We start from the raw sequence: 8,046 nt of genomic DNA, 5'->3' as shown, positions 1-8,046 counted from the left end.
GAGACTCTGATATAGCGTTCCCCGAAGATAACGAAGAATACGCATAACTGCAGCCCAATGAACAGATGTAGGTGAGCAAACGAACTGACTGACAATGTGAACGGCATATGCAATATCAGGCCGAGTAATAGTGAGGTACACCAGACTACCCACGATTGATCGATATAAAGTTGGATCAGCAAGAGGATCCCCATCAGTAGGATTGTAACGAGCGTTGACCTCAAGAGGAGAGTCAACAACACAAGTATCTGTGAGACGAGACCGCTCAAGAATATCTGAAGTGTACTTAGACTGAGATAGAAGATATCCCCTTTCAGAATAAGCTACCTCAATACCTAGAAAGTAACGTAGATTACCTAAATCTTTCATCTCAAAACGATGAGACAAAGTAGCTTTTAGATCTGAGATACCGTCAGCATCATCTCCTGTAATAATCATATCATCAACATACAACAAGAGTATAATATGACCTGCAGGAGACGATTTAACAAATAATGCTGAATCATGAGAGCTAGAAGTAAAACCAAGTGAATATACTACAGAGGAGAACTTGTCGAACCAAGCTCTCGGGGCTTGTTTAAGACCATACAGGGCTTTCTTAAGCCTGCACACTTGTCCTGGCCGATGAGAAACACCAGGTGGAGGGACCATGTAAACTTCCTCCTGAAGATCTCCATTCAAAAAAGCATTTTTGACGTCCATTTGTGAAATATTCCAGCGACGAACAGAAGCTACTGCAATAAGAACCCGGACAGATGTCATTTTTGCAACAGGTGCGAAAGTCTCCTCATAATCCATACCATACTCCTGAGCATAACCTTTTGCAACCAGACGAGCTTTATATCGCTCAATAGAGCCATCAGACTTGGTTTTAATCTTGTATACCCATCGAGAACCAATAATTTTTTTACCAACCGGTGGAGAAATCAAATCCCAAGTACCAGTTCTGTCCAAAGCAGACAATTCCTCATTCATGGCCTCTTGCCAAAGAGGATCACGAGATGCCTCAGAGTAAGAGGTGGGCTCACGAAGAAAATTGTTGGAAACTAAAAAGGAAGCGAAAGATGGTGTATAACAAGAGTAATCAAAATCAGATACCTGAGTAGATCGACGAGTGCGTGTAGGATATCGAGATAAGTTTGGATCCGTAATTATGGGAGGTTCTGAAGCAGTCGTAGAAAGGGGATGGGTGTCAACATCATTTGTTCTACAAGTAGAATGAAGCGGAACATTCGGTATAGTTTCATGAGGGTTAGCAATAGTTTCATGAGGGTTAGCATTTTCAGATGGACAATCAGTAATAAAAGGATCAATCTGAATGAGATCAGATTTCGACATGTCATGTGAGGTAGGTGGGATAGTGAAGAAAGGAATATGTTCAATAAAAGAAACATTACGAGAAACATACAATTTTTCAGAAGCTGGATCATAGCAACGATAACCTTTCTGCACAACCCCATATCCAAGAAAAACACAAATGGCCACACGAGATGATAACTTAGAACGTTCTGCATGTGGACGAAGAACAAAACATGTAGAGCCAAAAACCCTTAAATGAGAATATAATGGAGTGTGACCAAATAATTTAGCATATGGAGAAATCCCAGAGTTATGAGCGGTAGGGATCCTATTAATAAGATACACAGATGTAAGGACAGCTTCTCCCCAAAATTCGCTAGGAACACTGGCGGATAACAGCATAGACCGAGCGGTCTCAATAATATGCCTATGCTTTCTCTCGGCTACTCCATTCTGTTGTGGGGTATCAGTACAAGAGGACTGATGTATTGTACCATCAGCTTTGAAAATACCAGAAAGATCTCCACTAGTATACTCTCCCCCCAAATCAGCTCGAAAACACTTGATAGTGGCAGAGTGCTGAGTTTTTACATAGGCCTTAAACTCAGCATAAATATGACTAAGATCAGAACGACGTTTCATTAAATAAATCCAACAATAACGAGTATGATCATCAATGAAGGAAACGTAATATCGAGAACCTCCCTTAGTGGGAATAGGTGTTGGTCCCCAAACATCAGAATGAACTAAATCAAAAGGTGCCGAAGAAGTGGAAGTACTTAAAATAAAAGGCAAAGCAGAAAATTTTCCAAGTTTGCATCCACTACAATCAGAAATATCATCAGGTGGTAAATCACCAAGTACATCAGAAGTACACATAGAACGTAAACGAGAACCTGATAGATGACCAAGTCTAGAATGCCACAAATAAAATTTTGAAGAAGAAGGTGTCAAATGAAAAGAAGACAAATTGACAGGCATTGCTGCTACGTGAGTGGGAAGATGCAGTTCATCCAACACATAAGGACCTTTCCCTTTTCTATGCCCTGTCCCAATCACTCTCTTGGATTTTAGATCCTGCACATAACAAGAATTTGGAAGAAGACCAACAAAACACCCCGAGTCACATAATTGACCAACAGAAACAAGGTTCATATGTAATTTAGGGATAAAGTAAACATCATGTAGAGATAAAGAGGGTGTTTGGATAGAGCCAGTTCCTTTCAATGACATTTGTGTACCATCCGCAGTCATGACAGAAATAGATGGAGGGTCAGGAGACATATATGTAAAAGAGGAAGAATCATGAGACATGTGATTACCAGCTCCAGAATCTAAAATCCAGGGAGATGAAGGAATACCTGACCCAATAGACGAAGATGAGCTGGAAGGAGCAGAAAGAGCATAATTATGAGGGTCCTTTTGAAATTGCTGAAAGGCGAGGAACTTCTGAAATTGGTCGACAATAGAATTAGTACCAGTGTTCACAGAAAACTCTGAAGCTGAAGCTGAGTGGTTTAAGGAGGGCATAAAAGCTGCCGGAGTAGATGGATAAAGATTTTGAGATGGACCCTCAAAATACATTTTTTGTTGCCCGCCTTGATATTGTTGTGGAGACTTCCGTCCGTGCCCTGGAAGCTTCCTAGCCGATTCTTTCCGAAGCTCAGGGCATTGATTCTTCCAGTGCCCTGGTTTCTTACAATAATTACAGTTTCCTGTGACAGATGTTTTATACTGGTGTGCAGGAGCTGCTATGATCGGTGCAGACGGAGAGGCTGCCAAAACCGAAGTAGAAATATTATGCACCCCTTTTAGAGTCTTCAAACAAGTTTCTTCAGCCATGAGTTCATTTATTACATCTTCAACAGATGGTAGAGGTTTACGGTGCAAAAGACTTGAGCGACAATTTTCAAATTCTGGACGAAGACCCATAAGTAGTTGAACAAGGCGATCCTCATCTCTACATTTAATATAAGCATCACATGTTTGTAATTCAACAGATTCTGTCAATGCTAACCGATCCCAAAGAGTAGTCATTGCACAGAAAAAATCCTGAATACTCAAGTCATTTTGCACTAATGCACGAATTTCAGATTGTAATTGATACTTGACAGCAAAATTATTTTGCACAAATAATTTTGACAAATAATCCCAAATTTCTTTTGCAGTTTTAAACTTTGCCAATTGAACACCAATTCTGTGTTCAACAGAGTTGTTGATCCAAGTGATAATCTTTGAATTATTTGTATCCCAAATACGAAACAATTCATCAAATTTTTCAACACCAACTACAGGACATTTGATTTTTCCAGAAACATATTCCCAAACTCCTTTGCCCTTCAGAAAATTAGTCATCACATAATTCCAATACGAATAATTTTTTCCATCTAAACGAACACCAATAGATTGCAACGAATCGTCACCTCCAGTCATTCCAATACGAGTCTCAAATCCCAGCTAACAAACGATCAAGGCAATCAAAACAATATCCAATCTCAAACGAAATAAAACATTTAGGGCAGATCTAACAATTCAGATGCGGAAGCGGTGGAGATAAATCAAAACATAAACCCACGAGCAGTGAAACAGCAAGTATTAAACAGGCTCTGATACCATGTTAGAATTCATGAATTAAAAATTAGAATTCATGAATCCTTACAAGTATGTCAAAAAGAAAAGTCTAATTTAATATCTATTGATGTACTTGAAAGAAGATATTACATCCCTTTATATAAGGTTAAAACATAATTCTATAATTCACATCTACTGATGTGGGACAAATGCAAATATAAAATAATGCATATGTTAACAGTTATGTCTAATTTCTCTTCAGCTCATTGCATACAAGTGTTTAATGTAGGTCCCTTTGGAGGCCGGTAAAAGGGGAGAAGTGAATTGCCCTAAAAAATAAAATCAAAAATCTTTCTTGGATATTCAACTAACTTAAAAGAACTTGTAATTAAAAAGGCAGAGACTAATTAAAACAGAAAGTAGACACAGAGGAATTACTTGGTTTGTAATCAGAGGATTGCTAATCCAAGACAAAGAAGGCGCACTAATTGATTCTCCTCTGGGCGGAGTAGTCTCTTACAGCGTTGAAAGCACAGAAAGAAATAACACAAATGAAAGCACTGGATTACAAGTAGTTGTTCTTAATTGATAATTGCTTCTGGACCAAGGCTATATTTATAATCTTGGTCCGGGCGCCTGGAAGGGTTCCGGGCGCCCTGGGGGGATAAATTTTATCCCCCAACGGTCGGATCGAGTCAAAACTCGATCCTGCTGAAAAGTCGATTCCGGGCGCCCGGAAGGGTTCCAGGCGCCCCGGTCGGTTCTGGGCGCCCGGAGCCCTAAGGTCAACATAGGTTGACTTTTCGACTCCGGTTCAGCTCGTCTCGATCCAGCTTATCTCGGTCCGGGTCTGTTTGCTCCGGCTCCGTTTGCTTGGGTGATCTCGGCCTTCCGGAATAGGGCTCACCCGAACCCATGTTCCGGCCTTCTCCTCGAGCAGCCTTCCTTCCCGGTTTCTCGTTCCTCGAACGCCGCGCACGTTCTTCTCGTCCGCCGGTGTACTCTTCCGCGGTCACCTCGTCCCTCGGACGCACCGAGTCCGTCGGCTCTCTCCCCGTGCCGTCCTTCTCGTTAGCCGCGTCTTCCACTCGACTTCCTGTGTTCCTAAGGTCCTGCACACTTAGACACAAGAGTTGAACAACGCAGGACATAGCTTAACTTGTTTGATCACATCAAAACACCTCGGGGTTCCAACATTTAACAACTTTCAAAAGTCTCATGACCAGAGAAAAAATGGGAAAGTATGCGGTGGAAGTCCAAAGGTAGCTCAACGACTGATAGATGCCATATTAGAGAGTTTAGTTTTAGGAAATAATTATTATAAGTAAATAATTATTTATTTTTTAATTATTAGGGAATATTTATTATTAGAAAATAGTTATTTGTTTTTAGTTATTAGAGAATAATTATTATTTTCCTAATTTATGTATTTTTCTATTTTCACTTGTAATAATATTTATATATACCATATGCTATCATTAATAATATGTATGAATTCTATCGTCAATATGGTATCAGACCTCTAAACTTAACAACAACTTTTTTTTTCTTTTCTTTTTTTCTTTTCTTTCTTTCTTTTCTCCACAATATCTACCAGACGCCTTCTACAATGGCTGTTGCCGACGACATCAACCGCCGGCTCCAGCCACCTTTTACAATGGCCGCCACTCACGATATCACCCGCCGACTATCTCTCACAAATACTCTTGATTCTCCTACCTTTTGAACCCTCCTCTGTCACGCAGACGCTCAAAGATCCGAATTAGGTACATGTCATGCATAAAGAGTATGATGCTCTTCTCCGTAATCATACTTGGACTCTTGTCCCACCTTCGCCAGACCAAAATCTTGTGGGTAATAAGTGGTGTTTCGCATTAAGCATAATTCTAATGTCTCAATTGATCGGTATAAGTCTCGCCTTGTTGCCAAGGGTTTTCATCAACGCCCTGGTGTCGACTTTCATGATACATTCAACCCTGTTATTAATCCAGTAACAACTGTGAATCGGAAGTGGTGTTTTCGTCAACTTGATGTAAACAATGTACTTCTTAATGGTCATCTTGCAGAGGAGGTTTATATGGTGCAACCTTCGGGTATGCGCAGTGCTGAGTTTCCGAATCATGTGTGTCATTTGCATAAGGTGCTTTATGGTCTGAAGCAGGCTCCGTGCACCTGGTATTTGGAGTTTCGCACTTTCTTGGTCTCTCTTGGCTTTATCGCATCCCAAGATGACACCTCCTTATTTGTTCATTCTCGGGATGATACTATTATCTATTTCCTTGTATATGTTGATGATCTAATCATTACAGGGAGTGATGCTTCTTCTATTGACGTTATAATATGTAAACTTCATGCAAAATTTACGATTAAGGATCTTGGAGCTCTTTCCCTCTTCTGCGGTATTGAAGTTCGCCCAAACTCAAATGGTTTTGTCTTGTCTGAGCAAAAGTATGTCACTGATCTTCTCTACAAACACAACATGCATGATTCCAAGATGGTCTCTACTTTTATTGTTGTTGACTCTCATCTTACTTTGCATGATGGGTCTTCATCTTTTAATACGACTAAGTTCCGACAAGTGGTTGGAGGCTTACAATATCTTCGTATGACTCGTCCTGATATTTCCTTTACGGTCAACAAGCTTTCACAGTTTATGCATGCTCCTTTAGAGACGGATTAGGGTGCTGTGAAGCGTCTACTAAGGATCTTGGCATTCATCTTCTTGCGGATACACCTTTTACTCTTCATGGTTTCTCCAATGCAGACTGGGCAAGAGATTCAGATGAACGATGTTCTACGGGTACATTTATTATTTTTCTACGTGCTAATTCAATTTCCTGAAAATCTACCAAACAACGCATAGTTGCACGCTCTTCAACTAAGGCTGAATATCATGTCATTGCCTCCGCAGCAATTGAGATCCAATGGATTAAGTCACTTTTGACAGATCTACTTCTTCCGGTTACCACGTCTGTTGTGCTTTTTACTAATATTTTGGGTATCACGTATCTTTCAACTAATCATATTTTTCACTCTCGGATGAAGCATCTGGCTATTAACTATCACTTTGTTCGTAATCTGGTGCAGGCCTCCGAACTACGAGTTACTCATATTCCTGCTAAGGATCAGTTGGCTGATACACTTACAAAGTCGCTTTCTGGACCTCGGTTGTTTACTATTTACAGCAAGATTAGTGTCATTTCTGGGACCTCGGGTGTATTAGGAAATAATTATTATAAGTAATAGTTATTTATTTCCTAGTTATTAGGGAATAATTATTATTAGAAAATAGTTATTTGTTTCCTAGTTATTAGAGAATAATTATTATTAGGAAATACTTATTGTTTTCCTAATTTATGTATTTTCATATTTTCACTTGTAATGGTATTTATATATACCATATGCTATCATTAATAATATGTGTGAATTTTATCGTCAATACTTGGGACGAGGACAAGCTTACATGTAGGAGAAGCTTGACGAAGGCACGCAGGTAATCACCACTGATATGGGTTATAACAAGTGGATCTAGAAAATAACGTAATAGTCAAAGTCAAGGTGATATAGTGGTGAAAGACAGAATAGAGGAGCACTCCCCATCTAATTTTGTTGATCGCCCAGAGTCAAAGTTCTCGGGTCTTGCCCGAGCGGCTCCAAAGCAGGACGCTCAGATAGGACCAACTGACCATAAAGCTGGCCGGATAAAAGGATTCTAGCATTTTACTCTGGAATTCAAAAAGTAATGTACCCGGTTAGTCAAGTAGTCGGCCAAGTTCAGGGGAACTTGGCCAAATGAAAGGATGATTGGACTCTAAACACTCAAGCCTTCTAAAACCTCTTTATATTCGATCGACCAAATAAAGATCAGTCAAACATAAGGCTCTCTGTGTATGTCTGATCGGGCAAAGACTATGCGGGTTTAAAGACACTTAACCTCACAAAGTTGTTAATATACAATCGGTCGGATAAAAATCAATCATACATAAGGCTCTCTGTGTACACCCGATCGGGCAAAAATCGGGCGGGCTTAAAAACACTTAATCTTACAAAACTGTTAATATACGATTGGTCGAGTAAAGATCGGTCAAACATAAGACTCTCTGTCTACGTCCGACAGGGCAAAGACCAGGCGGGCTTAAAGAGACTTAGCCTCACAAAATTGTTAATATATGATCT

This window comes from Zingiber officinale, chromosome 6A (assembly GCF_018446385.1).
Source record: "Zingiber officinale cultivar Zhangliang chromosome 6A, Zo_v1.1, whole genome shotgun sequence".
Lineage (NCBI taxonomy): Eukaryota > Viridiplantae > Streptophyta > Magnoliopsida > Zingiberales > Zingiberaceae > Zingiber > Zingiber officinale.
The sequence above is the reverse complement of the archived record's forward strand: the minus strand, read 5'-3'. Positions refer to the sequence as shown.